The sequence below is a fragment of the Ornithodoros turicata genome, chromosome 5, assembly GCF_037126465.1.
Source record: "Ornithodoros turicata isolate Travis chromosome 5, ASM3712646v1, whole genome shotgun sequence".
Taxonomy (NCBI): Eukaryota; Metazoa; Arthropoda; class Arachnida; order Ixodida; family Argasidae; genus Ornithodoros; species Ornithodoros turicata.
In genome coordinates this window covers 73,403,729-73,431,624 of record NC_088205.1, presented here as the reverse complement: position 1 = coordinate 73,431,624, position 27,896 = coordinate 73,403,729, and the positions used below count along the sequence as shown (strand labels likewise).

At 46.4% G+C, this 27,896-nt stretch overlaps 1 protein-coding gene and 1 long non-coding RNA gene across 3 annotated transcripts in view; one reads left to right on the top strand and one right to left on the bottom strand.

The window, feature by feature from the left end:
• LOC135394757 (uncharacterized) overlaps positions 1 to 27,896 on the bottom strand; it is a 96,712-nt gene that overhangs the window by 22,060 nt on the left and 46,756 nt on the right. The window lies entirely within an intron of this gene.
• On the top strand, positions 47 to 12,648 carry LOC135396188 (uncharacterized). Its single transcript, XR_010423348.1, has 3 exons — positions 47 to 217; positions 11,276 to 11,408; positions 12,458 to 12,648. It is a non-coding gene; the product is annotated as an uncharacterized LOC135396188 (long non-coding RNA).

Below are 27,896 nucleotides of genomic sequence, written 5' to 3'. Positions count from 1 at the left end.
AGAACCTAAAGGCAATCGAGCTCCCGATGTTCCAATGGATCCGTTTTGGCTCAGTTAAAAACAGGGTCGAGAAAAACGTCAGTGTGTGAAACGCGGGCCTAGTAACCGGAATTCCAGTTTTAACCGTGTTAACCGTTCGATGAATTAACATTGAACAGCCCCTGAATTAGTGAACCGCACGAGTGATGAATTAGTTTGAATCAGTGACGAACCACCGGTGAGTTTTCTTCTTTCTCTTCGTTGATCTCTGCGTTGTCTTTTCCTTTCTTCGTTTCCCTTTTTGTCTTTTTACGTAGCTTAGGACGAACCACCGTGTAGGTCGGTCGGTGGCTTTACAGGGCCACGTGACACCACGTGACGTGATTTTGTAATCACCAGAGTACGTATGAAAAAGAGAAAGAAAAAAAAAGAAGAGAGAGAAACATTTTAGACGATATTAAAAATTTTCAATCAATAAAGAGTAAATAGAAATAAACGTTCAACAGCATTTCAGAAACAGTTCACAGTGAGCGATGGCCTTAGAAAGCTCCCGCATTTAAACGCTTTTGGCACAGCTTCGAAATACGAAGCCAGTTTTTTAAAAGTTAAAATGTAATAGCTTCCACCGTGTAGGTCCGTCCGTAACTTTGTAGGACCACGTGGCCAAAAATTTACCGTCACCGATGGCCCTAAAAGCTACCGCCTGTAAACGCGCTTGGCACAAATGCCCAGAAGATGCTGCCGATATATATATGTATATATTTTTAAACTGAATAGAACGTTTAATTACAGCTTGACTGACCTTTGCTATTTTTCTTGAAAAAAAAATCACATTCCTTCGATTAGATGCAAGCATGCACTCTTCTTGCAGAAGCAGTGGGAAAGCAGACGATGCTATACAGTGACGCGTAAGAAAGTATGTAGAAAGAGAAACGAGATATAAAAAGTGATATGAGCCTCCACAAGGCACCTGTCTTACATCACTTCCGGGGTCAGAGAGGGTGCAATCGCATTTCCGGTGCACGATAAGAAGAGTGGAGAACTCGCACTGAGATGGCGAGGTCACTCGGCGGGGACGAGCATGTTAACGATTGCAGTTTCGGGAAATGGGACCACGCCGTCTTTATGGGAAGGTCTCTCCACAGGCATCCACACCTCATATTAAAGGCGCAAAGGCGCTATCACAGGTCAAGCTATATGCAATTTCTTCTGCAGAGATATCGGCAGTCATCAGCATGGTGCGGCACGGGCTGGTAGATGTTACGTAAACTTTTTGCTAATTCATACAAATATCGTTTGCCACAAACAACATTCAATAGTTTCACGTTACCATATGCGTTGTCGAGAGCAGAAAGTATTGACTGGAAGAAAAGAGCGCAAGCAAACGAGGACAAATCCTACCACCGGCTGTGCTGTCTAAGGTTTTCCCTGGGTTTTCCGAAGACACTCCAGACGAATGTCGGCACAGTTCCCCCTGAAGTCGGCCCAGGACGTATACTAACCCCTCTGTCCCCTACTCCTTTCTGGTGTCCTCTCTCCATCTGCCCACATCTGTACGCCGCTCGTAGTCACATTTGCTTCGCGGCGCGAACAAGAAAAAAAAAAAGAAGAAGAAGAAGACAGTGGGACACGATACAAGCGCTGACTAGCAACTACAGGTTTATCGAGTTGAAAAACATTTAAATACATGTATACCAGATAAAGCCAGATCATGGCATGTGCCTTTCAAGAAAGTCAACTTCTTTATCGCAGAGGCTGACAGACGCTTGACTAGCACATATATCTTTTTTCTTCCCGATATGATAGGCTTTAATTGTATCGCGGTGAAAATTGAAATAATTGAAGCCCATCATATCGGGAAGAAAAAAATGTGTGTTATCCAGGCATCTGTCAGCCTCTATGATAAAGGAGTCCAATTTCTTGAAAGGCACATGCCATGATCTGGCTTTATCTTGTGTATTTAAACGTTTTTCAACTCGATAAACCTGTAGTTGCTAGTCAGCGCTTGTATCGTGTCACACTGTCCTCGCCTTCTTGCGCTGTTTTCTTCCAGTGATGTCATACCAACTAGCCCAACTCTACATCATTGTCAGAAAATGTTGTTAACTTTGCACTTTCGAGAACATCCATTGCAGAAAAATACCATAGAAACTACACTCTTAAAAATGGTGGTGGTGGTAAACCGGCTTGCCTTTTAAAAATGAACTTCACCACATAGCACGCTCCTAGCCAACCATCATCGGGAGTGATATCTTTATCTGCACCGATTTGTTCAAAACGATAGGCGTACGCCTTTTTTGTGACACTTATGCTGTTCATAATTGTCACAGAAAAGGCGTACGCCTCCCGTTTTCAACAAATCAGAGCAGATAACGATATCATTCGAGATGATGGTTGGCTAGGAGCGTGCTATGTGGTGAAGTCCATTTTTAAGAGTGTAGACGCCCCACGGGGGAAAAAAAATGAAGGATTTGAGCTTCCCAGCATCCCTGCTATATAGAATCACTCATTTATCCAACCAGATCAGTGTCGACACGGCGGAAGGCCCAATAGTACTGGAAACTTCAGGAACAGTGTGAACCCGTACAAGTTATTTAACGTCGAAGAGGAAATTCTAGCAGCCCCACGTGCACAGCAAAGCAAAAAGGTCCTGAAGGAACAACAAATAACAAGGACTGTTCTTCAGTAGTTGCTTTTTGTTGCGCTTCATCGTGGCAAGGGAAGGAATTTACCTCACACACATCGCTGGTTGTGTGCTGCCTGTCCATTTTCATCGTACGAGGGAAATGTAATAAAACTCCAGGCGAATCTATCATGGCCAGTTCAGACGTTGGCTTTGGGCCAATAATGTTCGTTGTTCTATGAGTCCCATTCATCTCTTGAAGGAGAAGCATTCGTTTCTGCTTCTGCTAACTCTTCGCATCATTCGCTTCACGCTATTTTTTTTTTTTCATCACCGCCATAAAAAGTGGCTAAGAATCGCAACGCACGCACTTACTCCGTGTGGTTGTATAACTGCACAAGAGTTCTAATTTTGTGATTTAGTGCAGTCCGTCACTTGATTCGTCATGAAGACGCCTGTCAAATCTCCGGAGTACGCATGCAATCATTGAGCTCGATCATATGTGGACGTATATACAACACTGAGCAAACTTGCGAAGTGGGGTAGTTTGTACTGAGCGCGCATGTACTATACGTTTACGTATAAATATATATATATATACGTATATATATTACAGATACGACGTATATATATTATATATAAATATATAATATATATATATATTATATACGTATATATATATATATAGTATACGTTTGGCGATCCCTTCGCTGAGGCAATTTTGACGTTTTGAATTCGACGATGACTTTGTGTGACAGATGATTATACTTCGAATCTGGAGGTCACTCCTGGTAGATGTCCGTTCCTTTAACCTCGTTATCCTTTGTTGCTTCGTCCTCACAATGGAGCAAGGCCCATTTACTGATCTTTAGAGTTCACGTAAAAATTCGTATTTCTTTGCACTGTGCGACAGAGCAGAGACATACACACGCAAATAAACATTGGATAACGATCAGGTGGGCGATTCACCGCCGCTTACACATCCTTAGAGACCGTGAAATAACTTATTATGTATAATAAGTCATAATAGGTATTCGACCTTGTTATACGGACAATCGGTACACGCGCTCAATTATTCAACTTCCAATTCACTTATTGTGACGAATTCAATCTCTCACTGTCATTTTTTTCGTCAACATCAACACATCAACATCAACTTCCAATCTTTCCCGCTTCCCTCTCCGTGTCAGAGTAGAAAAAAAAAAAAAAAAAAAAAAGAGGGGGAGAGAGAGAGAGAGAGACAGAAGAAGAAGAAGGAAAGGACGTCAGTTCAGAATACATTAATACGCAGTTCATTTATTTGAGAAGTATTTAAGCAGACTTTTGCACCGACTTTCCAATAGTTGAATGTTCAGCGTCGCCCTGTCTCTGGTGTCTCCCTTTTTAGTCCGTGTCGTGAAAGCGCTGTTTTTATCAGTATAAACAGTTTTCTTTTCTGGTTGTAACCGTGAAAAAATTCATTATATGTAGCTATAGCTCAAAGAAAATCTTTAGAATCTTTTCAAAGCACCATTTCACCCAGTATTTCACACACAGCACGGAGGCACTAAAAAAGTACTCTGGTTCCCATCTCCACCACCACCCATTTAGTCCTCTCCCCAGATAAAAAAAGAGACAAATCAAGCAATAAAAGAAAATTGACTGATGAAGACGTTATCGGCCAGACAGGAAGTGAAAGAGCGGAAGCAAAAAGAAAAGTAATTATTTCGTAATTATGGCGCATCGATCCAGGGGGCTCTTTCAAGGACCTTCAATCTAAACTTCCCGAGCGAATGATAAGAAAATAGGAAAATGACGGTTAGAAGCAATCAGTGCTCAATCATCGGTTCATCAGTGTGATACTAAAAACGAATGCTATACAGCGTGGATCGAGAAAAGCAGCGAAGCGAAAACAGGAGGAGATGATGAACAAGATCATCATTGCATTGCACATGTGTCGGGGCAACTGAAACACCATGATCCGCGCCTCAATTATTCATTGGTTTTATAGAAAGACTTGCTTGCTCTTCTTTCAGAGACTGCTCTTTCAGGAGCTGTTTGATTTCATTCACGTGGCGGAGTTGTGGGAAAGGATATGCTTTCGAGCTTGCCTCCAAGGTGTCGCTAGTGTCAACCTCGATGCAGGATGCCTTTTTAAAGGGACAGTTCCGACTCCAAGCATCAGTTCGTTTTTTTTTTCCCCATTCCCCAGTGTATTTCCTGGTTTACTGAGTCCCTGCCTCATTATTCGCTGACTCGAGCTCTATAATTTATTGAGTTGAGTTGAGTTGATGAGAAAAGAAAAAAATGGGGAAATAGGCACTCATTACGAGAGCCGGCTACTCCAGATCACTTAGGAAAACACAATTGTCTCAATACAATAAATCCTATGAGTGACGAAGACACTCAGTCAGTCAGTCACACACACTTTCCACCTCCTCCGAATCCTCCTTTCCAAGCTTGTGAAGGAGACGTCGGCTGTAGGGCACGTTGAGGCGGAGCCGGTGGTAAAGTGACGCAAACGGCCTAGGGAACGATGTCTATAATGTATTATCGGCATTATAAACCATATGAATCCGCCATGCTTTGAAATTCGCGTGCAGAGAGACGTATGCGCGAAGCCAGGGCAAAGATGTGGGCGTGGGCGTGGCCTTGGCCCATGATTTCCTTCTCTCCCACTACAGAATTCTTTGCGTCTGGCAGCTGTAGAGGATACGTGATGACTATGTGTGGGACGCTGATACGTCGCAAAAAGGTTTCGCGAGACATTTGAGTAGAGGTGTGTGCGGGTAAGCAAACATGGACCCGCACCCGCACAGTACCCGCGCGTGTGTGATCCGCATCCGCACCCGCAAGAATATAATCTGGGCGACCCGCGCCCGCAGTGCTGTCTGTATACCCGCATTGGGACCCGCATGGGGAAGTGAGCGGTATACACGCGCTCAGCCGCCAGCTCGAACCCCCGTTTTCTTGTTCACTCTCTGGGTGATGAAGATGACGATGCGGGCACGATACACCAGCCTTACCCCAAATCAATGGATGCGTTCCTTCTGTTCGTTATTGAACGTCCACTTGTCTCCTCGTCCACTTTCACCGCTGTTTCTATTTTAAAACAATGGAAATCCTGAGTGTTGGCTACGTGTCTCGGACGGCTTCAATCGTATGCCAATAAAACTGCAATTCAACAAAGAACCATATATGTCTGCACAAATAATCGAACTCGCCCGCCAGCACTTGCCTGCTGCAGTCTGGCTCATGGATTTATACGGCCAACGACATAGGGCACTGCAGAGCTCGCGTGTAACAGAGAGGGATCTCTTAGTTGGCCATGGAGTGCGGGTAATGCGGGTATACCCGCATTTTACCGGCTACCCGCAGCGATCGCGAATTCCTACCCGCAAATCGTGACAATGTGCGGGTAACTGCGGGTACCCGCGGGTATACCCGCACCCGCGCTCAGCTCTATGAGCATATTCTCCGGTTGCTCTTACCCGCACGTGCGGGTCCCCCCGCCGAGGCCTATATCACGACAAAATACGAATAACTCTGGAAATATGCCAACTTCGAGTGAAAGATGCTACTGTGAAACATATTTATTCCAAAGACGTCATGGAGCGAACTTTCCCTTTAATGTTTCCTCTCACTCCTTCGCCAGACTCCAACAGCTCCCCATAGAGCCCATAGTTTGAGATAATCCATACAACACATTCACATTCACGAGTCCCGAGGCTCGGAGAAAACCGAGGAGAGCGGCAGTGACAGCCCACTGGTTAAGGTGCAGGACGGGGCCAAGGAGAGCGGCCAAAGAAAAGTCGTTACCCAATCTGGAGCAGACGGCAACGGAGGGTGTTCCTATGGTGAAGGTGCTGTTGACAACGCAGGGGTTAGTGTCCACAGACGCCACAAACAGACACGCCACAGACATTGCAGTTTGGTGAATTTAGCCGATCCATTTTGAAGATAAGTGAGGGTGTACGGGCAACATTGAGTCGTAGTAGGCGGTGGAGAAGGAATTCTTCTTTACGACTGCGGTGGCGAGCGATGACAAATTCCAAGTGCCGGGCCCAAGTAGACGACAAAGGAAAACAGAATGTGATCGACGGCGACGGGATGCCGGGACTGACCAGCAACGTACGTAACCAACGTCTGTCTGCGGACGCCACCGTCGACGCCGAAAGCGCGAAAACGAGATCGAGGAAGAACGAAAGCAGCGGCTTGCACGGCACGCTGAAATGCGCCGCAAGAAACGTAGAGCAGATGCCGAACTTCGCGCGACGGATGCAGGGGCAAAATGAGTTCGACCGGATGTAAACCCAGTACTTCGAGAGGCTGTGGTAGCAGCCAAGAGGGCTAAGCGACAGGGCTAAGCATCAGCATTACACCTCGAGAGATTCGCAGCAACGTTCACGAATACGTTGAGTCCTGTGCCGTACGCCTTCCCACGGCTCTCAACGTCGTTGCTGTGTACCTGCAGCCAGGGATTACACACAAGCACGGGGCAACCGCTGTAAACGACATGATGGACCGCGTCGTGCTTACCCAGGAATGGGTCGTCATGGTGGGAGAGTTCAACCAAGACGATGTGAAAGACTTCCAGTACACCCGAGATATGCGTTCTCTGCGCTTTGTCCGTTCTGCCGTCCCCAAATGATCCATCTCCACTGACCGAACGTAGAACGTGTGTGGACCACGTCTACCAAACGACGGGTGCTGTACATGGCGTGCCACTTCACCGACCACAAAGCCCTTCTGGTGTCTCCCCATAAGGACCCTCCCCCAGAAGAACTCGTAGACTGCATTTGGACATAAGAAATGTAAGAAATGCTCTAGTGAACCGAAAGAAGGAAACAAAAGAAGGAATCAAAGGCTTATGGTGGTGGTGGTGGTGGTGGTGATGGTGAAAGGGCTCGCCGTTGTCGGCCTCACATATGTAGGCAACGTCACGACTGACGCCCTGGGGAATGTGCGTCCTGGGCCGAATTCTAAGGGAACTGTGCCGACATATGTCTGAAAGCGTCTGAGGAAAACCCAGGAAAAACCCCAGACAGCACAGGCAGCACCGGGATTCACCAATGGATCTTCCTAAGTTTTCTTTTTCTTTCTACTTCTAATCTAATCTACAGGCATGGCTGCCCTTCCGGCTGATGGGTACTCATCTCCATAGCTACGGCCACCGAAAGCACGTCGTGATTGGTGGACCCTTAATGACTATGTCACTGCGTTTAAGCGACCAGGCTTAGCTCTATAGCCTCCAGGTGGCGTTGACAGAACACACAGTAGACGTTTAGTGTCCTCCACACGCCCGGAGTGCGTCACAGTTCACGAATAAATACGTCACGATGTGGTGAAGGATGTGGAGTCCACAGTGGAACATGGAATGTGAGAAAGAGGTTAGCCTGGTCTCTATTACTTTGCAACCTTTAAATATAGGACAGATATATATAGGATAATATATAGGATCGATAATATTCTGCGTTTCAGGAGGCATATAGCTTGCGGTGAACGTTGTGGTTGTTACATGCTTGGGGACATGATGATAAGAGGAACAGGAAAAAAAGGGGGACTCCACCTTAAAAGAAAGAAAACCGACAAACAAAGATCTGCACAATGTACGACGTGGATAGGATAAGAGTCGTGGTCGTCTACGCGAGAGGTATAGAGGCCGGTAAGAGGCGCAAGGATATCTGGTGTTGGGATAAACACGAGCTACGACAGTATTAGTTTATATAGAGACTTCAAAAAATAAAAATAAAACAAGGAAACCTCATAAAAATCCTACTCTACATCCTTCGCCTTTTTTTATCTTGACCGAAGCGAAAGCGAAGCTCCATCAATTGAGCTTAAAAATAAAGCCGCGCACTGCAATTTGGGTCGGCGTGCGTATATAGACCCTAACAGCTTTTACGGGTGCACGAAACGCGGCCGGGCGGCTTAATTTCGAAAGGGGACCGCAAACCGAAGCAGCTCACGCAGCACCTTTTACGAGCAAGCGTTCGTTGTTTGGCTGTTGTTCCATCCTATATACGATTGTCTTCCATTGAGTACTGAAGCGACGATGCCTCCGCCTGAATTGTGTTTACTGCCTATCAAAGCTGAGCGTTAAGTGGGAACCTGGGAGAAAGCTACGAAGACTGCGAGAAAGAAACACACTTTGTTTTCCTTCTTTCTGTAGTTTGTTTATCTTTTCTCTCTGTGGGAATGTATAACATGAAAGTTACGGCGGAACCGACCATGATCGAAGTATCAGATAACGCAGTAATACCAGTTCGGTATCGGCTACAACCCAAGGAGCGCAGTGTACTGAAGTTCAAGTACTGCTTGTGACACACTTGTCTGGATTGGTCAACTAGCGACAGTGTCGCCTATAGTGAGGTTGACTGGGATCAGTGATTTCCCCAGAAATTCACTGCTGAGGGGGTGCCGAGCTTTCAAGGGGGGGTGGGGGGTACGCTTGGTGAAGGTTTCACTTACGGAATTTTTCTTAGACACTGAAAAAATCGTGGCACAATGGTGACATATCTGCACAGCTTTCCCGTTTTATTTGTACATGTTATTACGCTCGAACACAGTACAATTGAATATAGATTCATTATGAACGGCATTTCAACATTAAGATGCATAATTGCACGACCGACAAAGAAAAAACACTCGCAACTTGTCTCACGAAGCTCAATGAACCCCTAGCAACCAAAGGTGAAAACCCTAGACGAAAAAAGCGGAATACCTTGCTTGATTGAGTTGGGCGCAAATGGTTCTTGATGAGCCACTTTGAGTTTGCGTGCCCACACGCATTTTTGCTCGTATATGCGCGCAATATATGCATTGAACAGTCACTTTCAAATGATTTTGGACAAATGCATGGTACGATCATCTGCATGACTGTTGTCCTACAGCATAAGTTTGACTGTACAGGATGTAATTCGCTGCGCCGGACTCACTACCAGAACGTGTTGGTGACCGAGCTGGGTGGGGTCACCTGAGAAATTTCAGGGGGGGGGGGGGGTTAGAAAAATGCAGGGGGGTGTGCACCCCCCTGTGGGGGGTGTAGGGAAATCCCTGACTGGGATGCCGGTATGCTGTACGCAGCAGGGTCGCGCCATTCTCCCGCTACTGCCGCTTCATGTCTAGTAGTATTTGATAGGTGATTCAATTGGTAGGCTATACTTCGGGAACGGCTCGAAATTTCTGTCAAGTGTGTCGCAAGCAGTACATACATGGGGGTGGCAGGGAGGTGGTTTATCAGTTCGGTGCTTCATTTCGCAAAGATACCCACGAAGAAAAAAACAGCCTTGATCTACGCCCCCACCTCAAAATGCACTCGCACTTTCAGCTTCTTGTGTTGCGTGAAAACGTCCACATCCTAAACACAGAACTTCACCACATAGCGCGCTGTGCGCAAACCATTGCCACGAATGGTTAGGGTTATCGGTCCCGTTTTGAAGAGAGAGGCGGCGTACGCCTTTTGTGTCAATTATCGTATGTCCAAACTCAAACAAAAAGTCGTACGCCCCCCCCCCCCCCTCTCTCTCTCTCTTCGAATCAGAAGTGATAATCCTATCAGTTGTAGCAATGGTTGGTGCAGAACGTGCTATGCGGTGAAGTTCTGTTTTTAGGATGTGGACTATCAGAACAGCCAACGTCTCTAATCACTCTCTCGAGATGTTATGGGCGTTGAGTTTTTAAGGAGCATGGCCGGCACTTTACATGTACTTTTTTGTTTTCTTCTTCTTCTTTTTTTACCGCGTGACATGAATATACTCCTGCCTTCAGAAGTTATCACGCGAAATATTTCCTTTGTGGTGTGCGAATTTCCAGAGAAAATTAGCTTACAGGTATACGCGCAGCGGCAGCGATCTCGCACTGCTACTCGATCCTCGCGTGCGGTGGTGTCAGGTCAGTGGAGCACTTTTATTGGCTGCTGAAAATCGTCTGTTAGCGAGAGCAACCTGTCGAGACGCAGAAAGGGCGGCGCAAAACAGAACTGCGAAAAGAAAGAAGGAAAAAAGAGGGCGCGAGACTCACTATTGGGCAGGAGCCATGTGACGTCGAAGACTGGCAGCCAATGAAAGCTGCTTTTCTGCACGAGAGATTGCCCGCCGCACCAGTACGTTTTGTGCAAGTAATTCTAATTTCCACCACTGTCATTATACAGTGAGCTTCAATTGACCTTAGATAGTGTAGCAGGATGCTGTCCAAGGCAGGACCCCCTCCCTCTCCCAGAAAAAGTCCTGGCTCTTACCCTGACATATACTTTAGAGTCAAAAAGAATCATGATACTGGGGGGGGGGGGGATAGGAAATAGGAAAAAATAGGGATATTCTGGGCTGGACTACATCAGCATGTGCTGGTAACAAGCCATCATCGGAGATTCAAGAAGATTCATTACTACTTTATTTATTTTATTTTGATTTTTTCGCCATTATCAACATCAACATCCATGATCATCGTCATCGTTTATTAATGTTTGATAGCCATTCTTCGGAGCCATCCAAGCCAGAACCAAACTGATAACATCTACTGATAAATGTCTCATTGATATCATGTCTATATAGTGCGATACATCGACATGGTCTCTATGGCAGCCTTCCCTGTCTTTGCTGATGTGCTGTGTTGAGTGTTGCGGTGTGCTTTTTTTTTATAAAAGACATGCCGCGCAGTCGCAAAAAGTATGTTCCTTTCATTTTCATGTCGCAGAGAATGGACGACGAACCGAACATGCCGACCAGGATATCCAACGGTGGAGACGATCGCTGCAATCTCCACGGGATTTCGGACAGTTTTTCAAACGCATTTCAACAGCGCACCGCGTTGCTTAATGGCCACTTAGGTAAGGACCCGTTTTCAAGCCCTCCTTAAATGCTTAGCAGTGAAAAATACTCGCTGAAAAATGGGTGCGCACTATGCAGCGAGCTTATCTGAGCACTTAGGCCTCGTCCGCATCTCTGAGTAGATACCATCAACGCATTATGCCGAAACACGCGGAGTAAAATATTCTTGCTCCGAGCTCACCTGTCATTGTCTTTTGCTTTTTTGTTACGAACATCTCGCCTTAAATGTGGGTAAGAAATCTTTTGTCTTCAGGTTGGTATGTGGTTGTGCTGTGTCTGTTGGATGGCGTGCGTTTACGTTGTTGCTGTTATATTCCACTGGCAGCTTCGGCAGCGAAAGTGTTTCTGGAAAATCAAATGCGGTACGCCAAAAGTATATATGTTGTATGTCGTTGTTCCTTCTTTTGGCTAAAAGTGCAAGGACATCACCGAAATAGCTTGTAATGTGGGAAACCAACCGCTCGTGCTGGTAAACAGATGGTAACATTGCTCACGCAGATGTGTATTCGACCAACGCAATCTGAACCAAACGAGGTCTGATAATGCACGGGACGAGTCCCGCCAATCACAGCCATGCCTTCAGCGGCCGTAGCCACAGTAACGAGCCACCATCAGCCATAAAGGCATCCACTTGCAGTCATAATCTTTCTGTGCTGGAAGACGTCAGCGGCCATTTGTCGTGACGCGTACCGTGTCTCCGCGTGTCGTTCACAAAATGTGCAGCCTCCTATACTCATGCCATAATTATTTTTTCGAGACATCACGCTGTTAGTTCACAGGCATCAAATGTTGAGAACAGAGAAGCACGTCTGTTTAAACCCAAAACGCTTCCGCGTAAGATGTCAACGCATGTACTCATAAGGAAGCCAACAAAATCCTTCCAGTCAGTAAATGCACGCGTGCGTGTGTTCTGGCTCGCTCTGGGTTCTAGAGCATTTTCGTTTTTCTTTTGGCTGTCTCATGTGACTCCCATACGCGACGGGAAGCACTAAAGTGAATGCGAGAAAACGTTCTCTCACGGCAGTGCACGCTTCTGCTTCCTTCGCAGTTGAATGACTTCAAGCGGAGAAGAGGGTGCATTCAAAGCAGACGACGATTCAAAGCAGACGACGTGAAGAAAAATGGCGTCGCCGTACCGTTACGACGAAGTGCGCGGTGGCAGAGTGACAGGGGAAGAAATCTCAAAACTTTCTCAAACACATCAATTTTCGCCTATTCTACACCAAAAGCTCATTCACCTCTTTCAGTAAACGTTTATATACCGTTATAAACCCTTGTCTGCATCCTATAACTGTGTCGTCTGCGCGGGACAGCCATGGATTTCGTCGTCTGCAAGCCGGCGTTACGAACAGGAACCGGGAAGCCAATACAAAAATAAGAAATAGGATGTCTTTATCCGCAATATACGTGCGATTGCAAGTAGAAACAACCACATACAGCAAATATGGCGGCTCAAAGCCGACGTGCGCGGAATATATATCACGTCCGTTCCAGCAAGTTCGAGGGCACGTGACCGCTTAGAAAGAGGGGGGACGAGCAGACCTATGCATCACATCTGACACGTCGTGACATGGGTACAACTCAGAAAGAAGATGACGCTGGCTAGAAAGACGTGACGAGCACAAAATGGGAGTCGTCTGCTTTGCCATGGACACCCTGAATATGAGCGGCCCTCGTGCATTCGATTAGGCCTAGATGTGTGCGAAGATTTCTTTCGATATTCATAATGAATTTCTGACGAATCCATAATATTCGCACCGTGTTAGTGCATGGTGAGAGTGTGACACAGCGAGATGTACTATATTTCGTTTGATCAGTGAAAGTAATGCCACATATATTAATATGTGACTGACCGCAACTTTTTGGAAACGTCATTTAATTACAGGGCGCTTTACAATCAGTTATTTTGTGTCTTACACTTACCAGTGTATTTTTGTCTGTTTTTATGCCAATACTCCCTTACTGAATTGAAAATATGGTGGAAGGACGGTATTTCTCTTTTATTTTTACGTAAAAACGTTATGTTGTAAATTTGTAACATCTCTGGGTTTCTGTGAACACTCGCATATAAGAACTACCTGCCTTCTTCCAACTATCTTCTTTTCTTGGGGCAAGCTAGGTCTGAAAACTCGGAAGCATTCGAGGACATGGTGAACCCGTGAAATCATTTTTATAAACACCTTTCACCTTGCGTGCAATGAGTCGAAGTCACTTTAGTACCGTATTTTCACGCGTATTAGCCGCACCACAGATAAGCCGCAGGACTCGTTTTTAGATACATTTTGAAAATGTTTTTGCAGATAAGCCGCACTCGCAGATAAGCCGCGGGTAATACGACGTGACTGCTTTGTGCGCTAAACCAGTGATGCACATACAAAATGAACAGAGACGCTCAACGCTCGTCAGCGCCGTACTCCCTGTCAGCTGTCCTGTTCCCGTACTTGTCCGCGAAGTCGACGACTTTTAGTTTGAAGCCGCTGTCGTGGCTGTGCCTCAGCGTTGGAGCCATGCCTCACCTCTAACTGCCGTGCCCGTGTCCACGAATGCTGCTGCTCTCGTCAAATGAGAACTGACGCTTAGCTGACCACGTTTTATCCCGATGTCAGGTGTATTGAGCTCTTCCTGTGGGTCTGCCGACAAAGGAGACCGTAGGGAAGGCCATAAACCCTGTCCAGATTCCGGTGTCGGCATGATGTATAACAAAGGAGGTCAGTTCTAGTGTTCTACTAAGATCGGATTGTGCCCTTGTTGGGTGTTTTTCGTGGATTGACGGGTCAGTCCACTCGAATGTGGAGTGGACCCGCCCCTGTTCGGTATTGTTCGTGCACTGGCAGGGCGGTCCTGTTCCGAAAAACATGAGGCACTGTCGGCCCTTTCGTTTAACCCGGGGTATGGGGAAAGTACCAGGGAAAAATAGTCACCAGATACGCCGCACCCACGGATAAGCCGCAGAGCGTCCGCGAAAAAAATAAATCGCGCATAAGCCGCGGCTAATACGCGTGAAAATACGGTACATATCACTAATCAGGATTTTATCTCATTACAGCACGGATAACTTGCTTCGAAAAGAAAACCTTTTTGGCTTCCCAAACTTGGAGATACTAACATCGTTCCAAACATTACTAATAGATTCCTCGGCGAGAGGGAGAGAGAGAGAAACACCCCTATTACCATCAACATCGAACAGAACAACTCACGTGAGGCCCCCGCATCGACGAGTGTTTACTGTATAAAGAGATGATGAAAGCTCCGTATATCCACCTCCCACGAACAAGGCCATAACGTAGACAGAGTTACGACAAGTATTTCGCCAAACGAGGATCCGATACTGCTATAGGCAGTAATACCCATAGCCTGTCAGAAACACGTCGGCCATGAAATGTGGTGGCCATGCTGGTGTACATGATGAGAAACAAAGGACGGGAGCAGATTCGAGAGAAAGAAGAAGACAAGAGTCGGAAATCCGGCAGTCGATCGCATTATACGGCGCATTAGAGCAGATTTTGATGCGCCTCCAGTTCTTGGCTGACTTCCACGGCTCCCGCAGCAAAGTACATACGTATATAAGGAAGACGGCGGACGGCTGCCGTATCTGGGGATTTAAAATGTCAGGGAGCGATGACACTTTGTTCAAGCGCCTCGCCATAGTGTTACACTAATCACTTCAGTGTAAAGAGTGGAAGTATATACTGTCTCTTTTCGGTGTAGTGTCAGTTAACGGGTGAGAGAACTGATGTTCTGAGGCTGGAACAACATAGAAGGGACAATCACATACAAGGCCTCAACATGCCTAAGAAATTAACGATGAAAGATGAAAGTCACTGAAAAGGTTAGCCAGCTGTAGGACTCGAACCCACATCTTCTGGGTTACCGGTCCAGGGCTCTACCAATTGAGCTAAGCTAACATTTTTTTTTTCTTCCAAGAACGGTTTATTTCACACTGTTACAGTTCAAGACGTAGATGTTATTTACAATGCAAGATGCGGTATGTGATTAAGAGGGATGACACAAGAATACATGCTTGAGATGAAGTATGTACAAAAGTGTGGGTGTGATTTGAGGACCAGGGTCAGTCCATTAATACTCCGTGGGGCTTGACAGAACAAGCTCAAGTACTTTGAGCCAGATAGGGTCCTCCACACTACCTGTTCGGGAGAGGAGAAACCTACACAGTGACGTCACGTACCTCCTGAAGAAAGGCAGGAGCCGACTGGAGGATCATTGCGATCTCTAATACGACGAGATATCCACAACGAGTACAAACCTAACAAAATAAGTACGTCCCACGGGAGCTCGCCGCCTGGACGGATCGGGAGGTACCGAATAGCCCGCGCACTCAGGTAGATGTTCTTCTTGAAGGCACGCTGGAAGACGTCCCAGAAGAAGAAAGCATCCCTGCAAGACAGGAAGGCATGCTCGATGGTCTCCTCCTCTGGGCAGAGCCTACAGTTGTAGTTATTGAAAGTCACGAAGAAACCTCGTTCTCGCAGCCAAGCGCGCACAGGTAGAGTGCCGGTGTGTAGGTGGAAGAAAAAGCCTTTGACCTTAGCCTCTACAGGCATCTTCCTGGCTCGCACGAGCACCTTCCCCTGCGGACCCGAGCCGAAAAGCTGCCGGTAGAAAGGAGGGGGGGGGGGGGAAGAGAGTCAACAACAGCCCAATACAGGGACCGACGCGAAGCCTGGAAGATGAAACGAAAACCGCCTGGCGAGCTAACACGCCTTCTCAGCGACTTCCAGGGTGCGTACCACCCTGGGTGGGGTACGCACCCTGGAAGTCGCTGAGAAGGCGTGTTAGCTTAGCTCAATTGGTAGAGCCCTGGACCGGTAATCCAGAAGATGTGGGTTCGAGTCCTACAGCTGGCTAACCTTCTCTCATCATCAGTTAACGGGTATTTGACGTCCTCGCGGTTTATTATTGAGCGGTGTGTCATGGCTTGCTGTCTGTCTACGCCCTTAGTTCATGGTTTGGGGTAGGTGTGATGTTAATTTCGGTGCTGTGCTGCATACACTTTTGTTTATTTGCTTCTTCTCATAAATCTTCGTTGAGTGTTCCCGAAGCACAGTGGATAGGTGGATGCCGCTGGTCCCGTGCGTAGAGCGATGGTAAAGCTGCTGAGGACGGTACTGAAGAATTTCCTCAACAATCGTGCAAGCGGGCCGGGAAGATTTCCCTAAAGAGCTACCCCATTTAAACGCGTTTGGCAGAATAAGCAGTTATACAGGCTTTTTTCTTTTTTGTTATTGACAAATCATGGAATTCTTGAGGAAAGACCACAGTAAAGGGTCTGTCAACGGACCACGGAAAGTTTTCGAATTAGGAGTGTTCCACCTGAGGCTCCCGTTAGTATCCAGACACGTCATAAAAACGGCGACGCGTCAGCGTGGCGGCTCCATTTCACCAGCATCCAGCGCCGCCGGGAAAACGCTCCGTGACATGTAGCGTTGAAGCTCTTCACACGAGCTAGCAAAATGAACTCCCTACACGTAACCTCAAGCACACGCTGGCACTGTGGGAGCAGCACGGACCTCTTCTCAAGCGCAAGCTAAAGGCGTGGTGAGCGAGGAGCTTCTGTAAGTACTTCCGTGTAAGAATGACCTCCGAGAACCGTATACCGCGACAAAATGAAAATATGCTTCGAAACTTAAACTTCACTGCACAGTTTCTCGACTTTTTTTTTTATTCCGCGTTAGCGCCGCGAAGCAACTGTGGCTATGAGCGGCGTACACATGTGGACAGATGGAGAGAGGACAACAGGAAGGAGGTTGATGACGGAGGGGGGATAAGTATGCGTTCCTGGCCGACTTCAGGGGGAAATGTGCCGACATTCATCTGGAAAGACTTCGGAAAACCCGGGGAAAACCTCAGGCAGCGCAGTCGGTGGTAGGATTCGAACCCATGACCTCCCAGTCTTCAGCACGACCTCGCTACCACCAACGAGCGGGACGCAGTTTCTCGCCCAAAGTTTGTACCCAAAGTACCCAGGACTATACTCGTACCTCCGCGCTCTGACCTTCTCTCATGTACATCGTATCACGAACGCACGTCACCTGCAAATGACGCTATATGTATAGACGAACAACCCAAAAAACAGCGGTTGCAGAGCACGACCAGACGCGAGATAGTTTCCCATTTACCAAATGGCAATCTATCGACGGGAGAGTGGAAATATATAAGCTCTCGGTGATAGAAAGCCCTCGTGAATAGAAGAGCCGTAGGTGTTGCCGATATAAGGACAATGAATATCCCCCTAGGAGAAGCGTTGGCCGAAAGGATGACAACGCTATCTGAAAATCATTAGCGCTCCTCTGCCTCACGTCACTCGAGGAGAGAGAGAGAGAGAGAGAGAAGGCTTGTCCTTCACACCGATCCCCAGTTTCAAAGAAAGATGCCGCGGGGGATCAAAGAAAATTGTCAGTTTTTTTTTTCTCTGTCTCTTTTTCTTTTTTACGTTGCTCGGTGCATCGCCTTTACGTTGATTGTAAGAACGGTCAGCGTTCAGGTAGTGGCGATGAATCATAATAATATATCGTGAAATACTACGGGATTAAATACGTTGGGAAAACACTTATGCGTGTCTTTATAAGAAGGTTTTTTGATATAAGTCTGCCCGTTTGTTTAAGTTCGGCTTCCAAAGATGCGCACTATGCCTGCATGGGGCACTTTCCTGCAGACAGAGGCTTACGACGGTGAAGTCATCTTTACGGTAATGTGGGGGGGGGGGGGGGGGGTGTTTCGGAGCGGAGGATGCGCACCGCGCCTGTATGGGGCGCTTTCCTGTAGAAAGGGGCTTGCGAAGGTGAAACCACCTTTACGGTAATGTTTGGCTGTGAGTACAAGAATGAGCCTGACTGAACACATGTACACATCACTTTGCAGTTGAAATTTTTGAATTCCCCGTGCGAGATTACTACAGAGGATTAATCAAACCTGATCACGATCGGTTAGTTTCTCAATCACATATGCTTCTTAATCTCATCAAAAATGGCGCTTCTTCAGTCTCTCTCTCTCTCTTTCCTTTCTGTTTATTTCTATCTTGATCCGTGTCCCATGTTATCCACGTAATACTTTTCCGTTCACACACTTCTCGTAATACATTTATTTCCCGCTGCCGACGCTTCGAAGAGGCGACAAATCGCATTACGTGTCCCTCCGAAACATTACGCGCACACAAAGAAACCAATTCTCTCCAGGAAAGCTGCAGTATAAGTGGGAACATTCCGACCCACGGCTCGAGCATTAGCGCTCGCCTAAAAACGCCTTCGCAGAATGGCGTGTGAACGAAGTAAGAAAACAAAAACAACATGAAATGTGGTTTTCCCTCGGAAGAGCGAAGAAAAAAAGGGAGAAAAAAATCGGTACGAAAGGTTAGTGACAACATCGTGCAGCTTAGCCGAAGATGCGCGAAGGTAGAAACGAAAAAGAAAGTGAAAAAAAAAAAAGTGGTGGGAACCGAACAAATTCTCCCAGCTGAGTGCGAAAGCACATATTTGAGCTGGCGAGAGAAATTTTCGAGTGCTACCGCGACGTCTCGGCTCTCCGCCCTCCTTCACACGTGAGAAATTCCTCTCCGTCCCTTTTCATCCTCCTCTTCCCTTATTTTTTTTCCTTTACTGCTTCTTTCTATAGTTGCACGGATCGGCATCCCTGCGCCTGTCACTTTGATCAGGGGTCGCCGGAGCGATGAGAGGCCGTCGGCGCAAAGAAGGAAACAGATAAACAGTAAGAGTGAAAGAAGCTCGACGGGCCCTCGCTTATTTTATTCCCGGACCTAAAGAAAAATATAGGGACCACACTAGGCTGAATTGAATCCAAATTGTTTTTGCGCGCCCAGCGAATATATATACGAAGGCTCGTTTCGAGTTCTTTGTTGTGTATTGCAGGCACTCACCGGGTCGCGAAGATATATATACATGGAGCGGCAATGTGCACACGTTTGTTTATGAAGGCGGAAATTGGATCAACGAGGGGGACGAAGAAAAAAAAATGAAAAAGAGGAGCAGGAAAATTTGGCTTTAAACTTTTTTTTTTTTTCTAATCTCATTTTCGCTGTACGACAGGAACATATGAGAAATGGGAAGTAGATAAGCAGAAAAATGTAAACTTATCAGCTTTTATCTACTGTGAGCGTAAGGGCAGAGGACTGAAGTAATGTATCTCCTATTAGAGAGTTTTAGTTGCAGCGCACGCAATCGCCTTGCGTACGCAAGGGCATAGTGCGTACACACAGAGCACGCGCTAAACGCAAGGCCGCGCTAGGCGCATGCGGAAAGTGCACCCACTATTTCGACGCGTACGTAAAGTAAATGCGCACACATTACTAAAACACTCTAATATGCAGGCTAGCGCTCGCTGCAGCGTTCTCATTCGCTTGAAGTACTCACGTGGTCTAGTATCCAAACCGTAGGGGCCACTATATGGATGCCTTTATCCATCTAGTGTGGCCCGGTGTGCCGAAACTTAGTTTTAAAATCTAATATAGCCAAGGTCAGGGATTACGGTATGGGAACACATACTTTCAGGATGCGCATCAGAGAAAAATCTATTATTGCCTCTGGCGGATACAACACGTCACGCATTATTACCAAAATAAAGTTGTTATAGTCGTTGTTATATGTTAAAGTCGTGTTCGTATTTCAGCGGCATATCTTGTGCGCGTGTGGTTTAGTTTTCGTTCGTTCTTTCTTTTTTGTTGTTGTTGTTATTTTTCTTTTTTTTTTAATACAAACAGGCGCATGGCTATGTCGTCAGGTTCCTATACTGCAACTTCCGGCACTGCTAACTACAGACTAACGTATCCTCCTCTGGAGGCTTTTTCGTTACCGTTATTTTCCGTCCAACGTTATAAAATGCCTAATAACCTTTTTACTGCACAAAATCATAAAAAAGAAAGAGCTAGACATCTAAGAAGGGCGTTGTGTTTAGAAAAAGCCAATGCCGAAACTGGGAGAGCGATGAAAAAAATTAATTGAACGCATTAAAATTCAATCATAATAAACGAGTCCCCCAAATGTTCGCTGGAGTGAATTTCACCACGCGCACTCTATACGGACGGGGAAACTCAATTTTTAAGGTGACCGCCCCTTCAACAGTTTCCCTCACTGCCTTAATTAACTTTCCAACACGTGCGTATAATGTATAATGCCTACCTTTTCTTTGCGTAGTTTCATAAGGGCCACATTGAATGAGGCTCACATAGCCGCAGCCATATGAGGATGAACAATAACAGCTCGACACGTCGGGTCTCTGAATAAGTTAGGAAGAAAAGAGGGCGGAATAAAACTGAAGAAAGTGGAGCCCGATCACGCAGAAAATCCCGTATCTATTTAAATGGTAATTAGATTGAAGGCACCGCACGTAAAGTCGTTATTTTCGGCCGCCCCCATAAAGAATGCCATCTCATATACATAAGGAAGTTGTTCGCCTGAATTGTATGCATGAAAGCACATCCCACTTTAGTGACCGGCGCCGTAGAGTATGCACCAATATATGCTGCAGACTGTATAGGGAAAAACAATCTTACCGCGTGCCAGAATCTGCAAGCAGACTCCCTCAAAGCATTATAGGGTGCTTGGTATAACGTATCGCAAGAACCCCGTTCAAAATACAGTAATATATTAATGAGCGACCAGTGTGGTTTATTTTTTATTTTTTTATTTCGACCTACACTTTTAAAACAGAACTTCACCGCATAGCACGCTCCCAGCCAACCATCATCTCGAATGATATCATTATCTGCCCTGATTTGTTGAAAACGGGAGGCGTACGCCTTTTTTGTGACAATTATGAACAGCATAAGTGTCACAAAAAAGGCGTACGCCTCCCGTTTTCAACAAATCAGGGCAGATAATGATATCATTCGAGATGATGGTTGGCTGGGAGCGTGCTATGTGGTGAAGTTCATTTCTAAGAGTGTAAAGTGAAGTCAAAGTGAAGTCGAAGAATTCGCTAGTCAAGTGGACGTGTTTTTGTTCCAGCGCAGTGTAAAAACCACAGGGGTGGCATCCAATGTATTGCTCCGTAGACGAAAACGTGCTGAGCGAACGCAATGCATCCTGGACAGGTCCTGGTCGCAGACGTCACAGCAAACGTCAAGGCACACGTGACCTTAAAGATGCCGGCGCCCGTGATCGGCGGCCAAACCGTATGTAAACAATGCGGTTGTTGTTTCTGTGCAACGTTTTGGATGTCTTTCGATCACGGTAGTTATTTTTATCCGATAATCTCGCACTAAAACGCGTTTTGCACATAAGCCCTCGTATTGTTGATGACTTCCAAAGATGTGATGACGACCGCGCGTCAAGACCCACTGAGCCGATGCGATGCACTTAAACTAATTAGAAATGGGCTACCATGTTGCGGAAGAAGCACCGCATTGTTTACGCTGGCAAAATACGTTCATCTCTTGGCATTATGACGACGGAAATATTTCGGTAAGCGGCAAACCGACACGTAAACAAAGTCACATGACCTCAAAATGACGTTTTCTATGACGTGCGACCAGGACAAGATGGCAGTCTTGCCAAAAGCACCCGCTTGAGGGTAGTTAGAACAATGGCGGGTTTGTGTCACCCCTGTGGTAAAAACAAAATTCACTTTATACCACGGTCCGAGCCAGTCATCACAGCGAATGATATATAAATGAAATGGATAACAAGATAAATAAATATCGTTCTCTCCCATGAGTTGTCGAAGACGCGAGAAGTACGCCTTACCGGGACACTTTGCATTTATCTATAACGGTTGGAGTCATGTCATGTCATGAAATGGGAGGGTATTACCCTTTATACAGCGACTTTATTGCAGAGTAGAGGATGGGATTCTATGGGAAACTCTGTCTGGAATATTGATAAGCGTAGGATAATCGTTATTGGTTTGTCTGGCTCGAAGGCAGCGGAGACAAGACGTCATGAGCCGGATGGACGGCCCCTAGCCACAGAAAGGTAAGGTTTGAAATCGTCTGCTGCGATTGGCTGACGTCCCGACTGTTTATGTCCACGCGCAATGGAGTGAGACTTGGCGTGAAGCAGGCATTCTGCACCTAGGTGGCGTTGACGCGGGTCTGATGCCGCGCAGGTCTGCTGACGTCACGCGACGAGATCGGGCCGTCCGTCTCACGGCTGCTCTCTCCGATTGCGGAGCGAAGCGAAAACATTGCGCGTGGTGACTGCTGAAGCGGGTGCTCCTTCCACAGCTTGAAGAATAAAACAGCATTGCGAGCCATGTTATATGTCACGTCCTTACAGTAACAGACAATCTGTTTGTATGTTTGTGTCATTTATAAGAGCTTGTTGCTTATCCTCGCGACATAGCACACCCACGTGGTATATATATATATATATATATATAGAAGTTCAAAAAAAGACGCGGAAACAGATTTTAGGGAAGTTAAAAACACTAGTTTATTACATGGGGAGACGTTAAAAAGTAAAATGGGCAAGGGGTCGACGTTTCGACAGTGGCACTGTCTTCGTCAGGACAAAAGATGCGTAGCTGATTACACATTTCTTAAATAGGTTTGCTACATGACGTCATAATCGGTACGGGCGCGCCACAGGCGTTTGTCAGTGAGTCAGATTCGGGAATATTCCAGAAGGTCAAGTCCGGGTGGTGATGTCATTCGCCGTAGGTCACTGTCCGCTTTGGGGAAAATTCCGGGCAGGGTGAGCGCTCACCCTGCCCGGAATTTTCCCCAAAGCGGACAGTGACCTACGGCGAATGACATCACCACCCGGACTTGACCTTCTGGAATATTCCCGAATCTGACTCACTGACAAACGCCTGTGGCGCGCCCGTACCGATTATGACGTCATGTAGCAAACCTATTTAAGAAATGTGTAATCAGCTACGCATCTTTTGTCCTGACGAAGACAGTGCCACTGTCGAAACGTCGACCCCTTGCCCATTTTACTTTTTAACGTCTCCCCATGTAATAAACTAGTGTTTTTAACTTCCCTAAAATCTGTTTCCGCGTCTTTTTTTGAACTTCTGTAAAACTTCGTGGCCGTTTGATAATCCTTTTACCTCACCCTATATATATATATATATATATATATATACTTTAATTTGTCGTCGAAATTGCGATAAAATCTGTCGGGGCGACGCATGATGTGAAACAACCTTCATTTTAGAGGGGGCACTGGCGCTCATGGTTTCGGTCCAGCATTTTTTCGTTGTGATTTTGGTTTCAACGACGGTACACGTCGCTGCGATGGACCCAATGTTATGCACATGCAATGTAGTTTTGCCGCTGTATTTGACGGGCAAAGCGAAGTTGGTGTGTATTTCGGTACAGTGTTTCCCGCATTTTTCAATTTTGATTTTGATTTTCTAAAAAAAAAAAAAAGCTACGAGTGTGATTGGTAGGAAAATTACGCCGTTAGAGACCTGGAGGCTTCCGCTAGTGAATGAACTCATTTTATGAGATTGCACCCCCCTCAAGTGCTCTACAGAACTGCAACGTTTCATCGACGCGGACGCCATGTTTCCTCTGGACTCAGTCCTTGCGACGTCAACGCCCTCTGTCGACATCTCATCGGCAGACACAGATTCCACGTGGCTTTCATTACATTTATCGGAGAGAGGATATCCGCTCTCTAATCGGATGAGGTAACGAGGGGACACTACCTAATCCGGGCAGCAGAGAGGGTCAGGAGAGCGTGTAAACAAATTGGCTTTTCCCCGGAAAACTCGCTGAGCCTTACAGATGCCAGATTAAGAGTGTCCCCTATATTTGCGCCGCTGTCCCAGCTGTGCGAGCCAGGCTATGTCATCTCCTGTTGTCGCAAATCCTTTTATTAGTCCTAATGGGGAAAGAAGGAAAACGAAGACTGGGACATAGTCAGTCGGAACTTTATTAAATGTGATTGCGTTCGGGATATTACCGTCTATCCAGTTTCGAAAAGCTGTATTTTGGGGGTGATTAGTTCAAATATGCGGAGGGAATGGACTGCCTCCGTAGAGGCAACTAACTTGATCTGTAATTAGTGAAGCGATGTAAGCGTTTATAAAGAGTAAATGCACATGCAAGTATTGATTTTCCAAGCAAGCCTCCACGAATTACAGCATGCATATCTATACGGATCTCAGATAATAATCGTGTGCGATCCGTGCGAACAGCATCCGGTAAACGTAGTAATTTTTCGCTCATTTCAACGTCAGATTTCCGCGAAATCAAAATCCCGTGAGATATTAGTAACGACGACAGAAAATTACGGGTATTGACTATGTGCAGCGAATTTAGTTTCACGAAGCCAAATCGTGCGCCTTATTACAACGCTCTCACTATTCCAGCACACCCGACAAGATTTTCAAGGACTGGACGCCGACTCCATTCTCATTCCGGCTTCATTTCGGCACTTTCACTCATGTTCTCAACTCTCCAATGTGAGCTTGGACGTCGACGTCAAGTTCATCAGGGATGTATTTGGCTCGAACAGTTCCCGGTGTCCGTTGGACTTCGATGTAGATGAGCTCCGTGACACAACTCTACCAAATGCATGGCCGAGAGGGCGTTGGTGGTCACTCCGAGCTCGTGCTCAAGACTGATGAGGTGGTGGGTTCGAATCCTACCACCGTCTGTGCTGTCTGCATGAGGTTATCCCTGGGATTTCCAGCAGACTTATTTCCACAGGAATCTCGGCACGGTTCCCCTTGAAGTCGGCCCAGGACGCATACCTGACTCCTTCCTTCTATCTTCTCTCCATCTGTTCTTGTCTGTACGCCGCTCGTAGCCACAGTTGCTTTGCGACGCTAAAGGCTGGTTCACACTGTCACGTTTACGCTTGCGGCTACGGGTTACGGGCGCTTACGGTTGGGGTTGCCATGACGACGAAGAGACGGCGCCCGCAAGATCGTTTCCGCAAGGAGTTGAGGCAACTTCAACTTTTCTCCCGCAAGCTCCGTAACCGTAAGAGCACTGGCCAATAGGATGGCGGAAAAGTTCGGATGCCGCGCATATGTTTTGTCTCGCGTGTCTCCTTGCAAAGATGGCGCAAACATTGGATGTCTTAGACGCTCTTATTCTCCAAGTTGAGAAGTTTCCCTGGCTATACAATAGTAAAAGAAGCGACTACAGGGGGGATGACACGCAAAAAGAAAACTCATGGATGACAATTAGCATAGCAGTGGGTCTGTCAGGTGATATCTTCGCTCAATGAATCTGTCCGACGTAGCGAGTTGTACGTTGCACTGTCGACGATTGCGTTAAGTTAAGAACATTAATAGTTAACAGTTAAGAACATCGTCAGGGAACGTCTGATTGTCTTCCAAAGCAGCCGGCACCGGGCTGCTGGATGCTGGACGCCATGCTACTCTGTGGCTCTATTTCACTTTTCTTCGGAAGGATGGCGCTCTAGTAGGCCGCTCCTCATTGGAGGAACGGAGCGCCGAAACGTAGTAATGTGAACGATGGAGGAACGTAACCGGCAACGAGATGGGTACTACGTAAGCGCAACCCGTAGCCCGTAAGCGCGAACGTGGCAGTGTGAACCAGCCTTAACACGTAACGGTATCAAAACAAAAAAATCCGTGGTACAACCGCATTTTTACATTCCCCGCCCCCCCCCCCTCACTCTCTCTCTCTCTGGTTCCGTATAATCGAATACGCTGATGCAGCTTCACTACCATCCATCATCCATCGGCACTTGATTGTCATGTTATACAGTGAACCCTCGTTATTATGACAATGGTCGTTCCCGAAAATATTGGTCATAATGCGGAATTGTCATATGAACGGGGGATATTTGCAGAGGTTTCACTGCATTGTTCCCCCGGAGTATGGTCGTAAAGCGCGTATGTCAGATTATCGGGGGTCATATTAACGAGGGTTCACTTTATCTCATACAGTCCCGTCGTTATTGGGGGCCACAACTCAGGTGGCGACTTTCCCCGTTCATCATCATCATCATCATCATCATTATATTTGTTCTTGGTTCCGCGCAATCCAATGCAATCCAACATTTAGAATGACATCCTTCTTGTGATTGTTGAAACGCCATATGCAAAGTGCCAAAGAAAAAAGGCGTACGCCCCCTCTGTAGATCTCGCAACACTGGTTATGCAACGAATACAGAGATGCAAAGGCTATACATCCTACATGAGCATGCCGCGATCGGTTTACGTGTAATTCTCAATACCGTGTCCATCGACAAAACATCACGTGTATTTATATAGCGGTCTACAAATTACGAGAGAGAGAAAAAGAATAATAAATGATGAAAGTACCCTCTCCTATGCTAAAAATTTCGCGCGCCCCAAGTTTTTTTTTTTTTGCTCGCGTTTTTCACACTGTACAGTCGCCTACAATAGCGCCACCTACACACAACCCGCGGGAACCTGTACACAGTAGGCCGTATTGCTCTGGAAACACCGTCCGATAAATGGATTAGGTAGATGTATCACGCCGAGCAGGTAGCTCTACTAATTCCCTCGGAACGAGATTAAGGGATTTGTAGCCTATACACAGACTGTGTGGAGGCTATGTGAGGGGGAGCTTTTCTCAAGAGGCTCAGGACTTTCAGCACGGCTTTATCCGTTGTACTTTGTCAAGCAAAGAGAAGAAAATAGCGTATGTTTCTTTTTAATCTTTTTTTACGTACTATTTATGTATGTACAAAGAGAGGGAGAGCGAAAAGCAAAAATAACAGGCTGAGCACCAGCTCAGTTCTTTTTCTCTTATTTTGATGTTTTTTTTTTCCTGACTTATTTTTTATTCTTCATCTGCGCGTCAGTGTTCGAGACGATGCTGGCAGTGATTGCAACGCTCGTCACTCAATTCACGTGCAACAACAACAACGACAGATAAATTAATGATGATTCTCATTTTCATTTTAATACCTTAAGGGCAAAAAGGCATTACTGAATGAATGAATTAAATGATGAATGGGGAAATTCACCACATGAGGTGCGGCCCAGTACCCCAAGGCACAATGGACAGGATGAGATGCAAGGACGTGCAAGGAAAGCCGTGCTTCCGTGTTTTACGTTTTGCCGGTTATTAGCGAGACGTTTTTCCGCCGTTTTACCGAATATCTAGTAGGGGGCCCTAGTAGATCGGGAGGTAACCGTTCACGATAACGGTTTGGAAAAGTACGATAAACGAACCGCGTTGTTTCTTTCAAGTCACTGATAACACATTGCTGATCTTGATCTGAACAGCATCCTATATCGTAAAGTCTTTCCTATGGACAAAAATTCCCTAGTGGTTTGCGCATAGCTGTCACCCTCATTGATCGATCGATCGATCGATTAATTAATTAATTAAGTATCGCTGTCACAGTCGCCGGGATTCCCCAAGCACGCTCCCAAGTATCTTACAACACTGTCCCAAAATTTGTGCCAAAGAGTCCAGAAAAATCTACAGAGGCCAAGAGTGCCTGAAAAGCGGTCAGGTAGGGGCGTCATGTCCCCTATACGGCTTTCAACACCCCCCTGCCCCTAAGAAAAGTTCCTCGTTTTGCATTACGAGAGGCGGATATATGCAATTT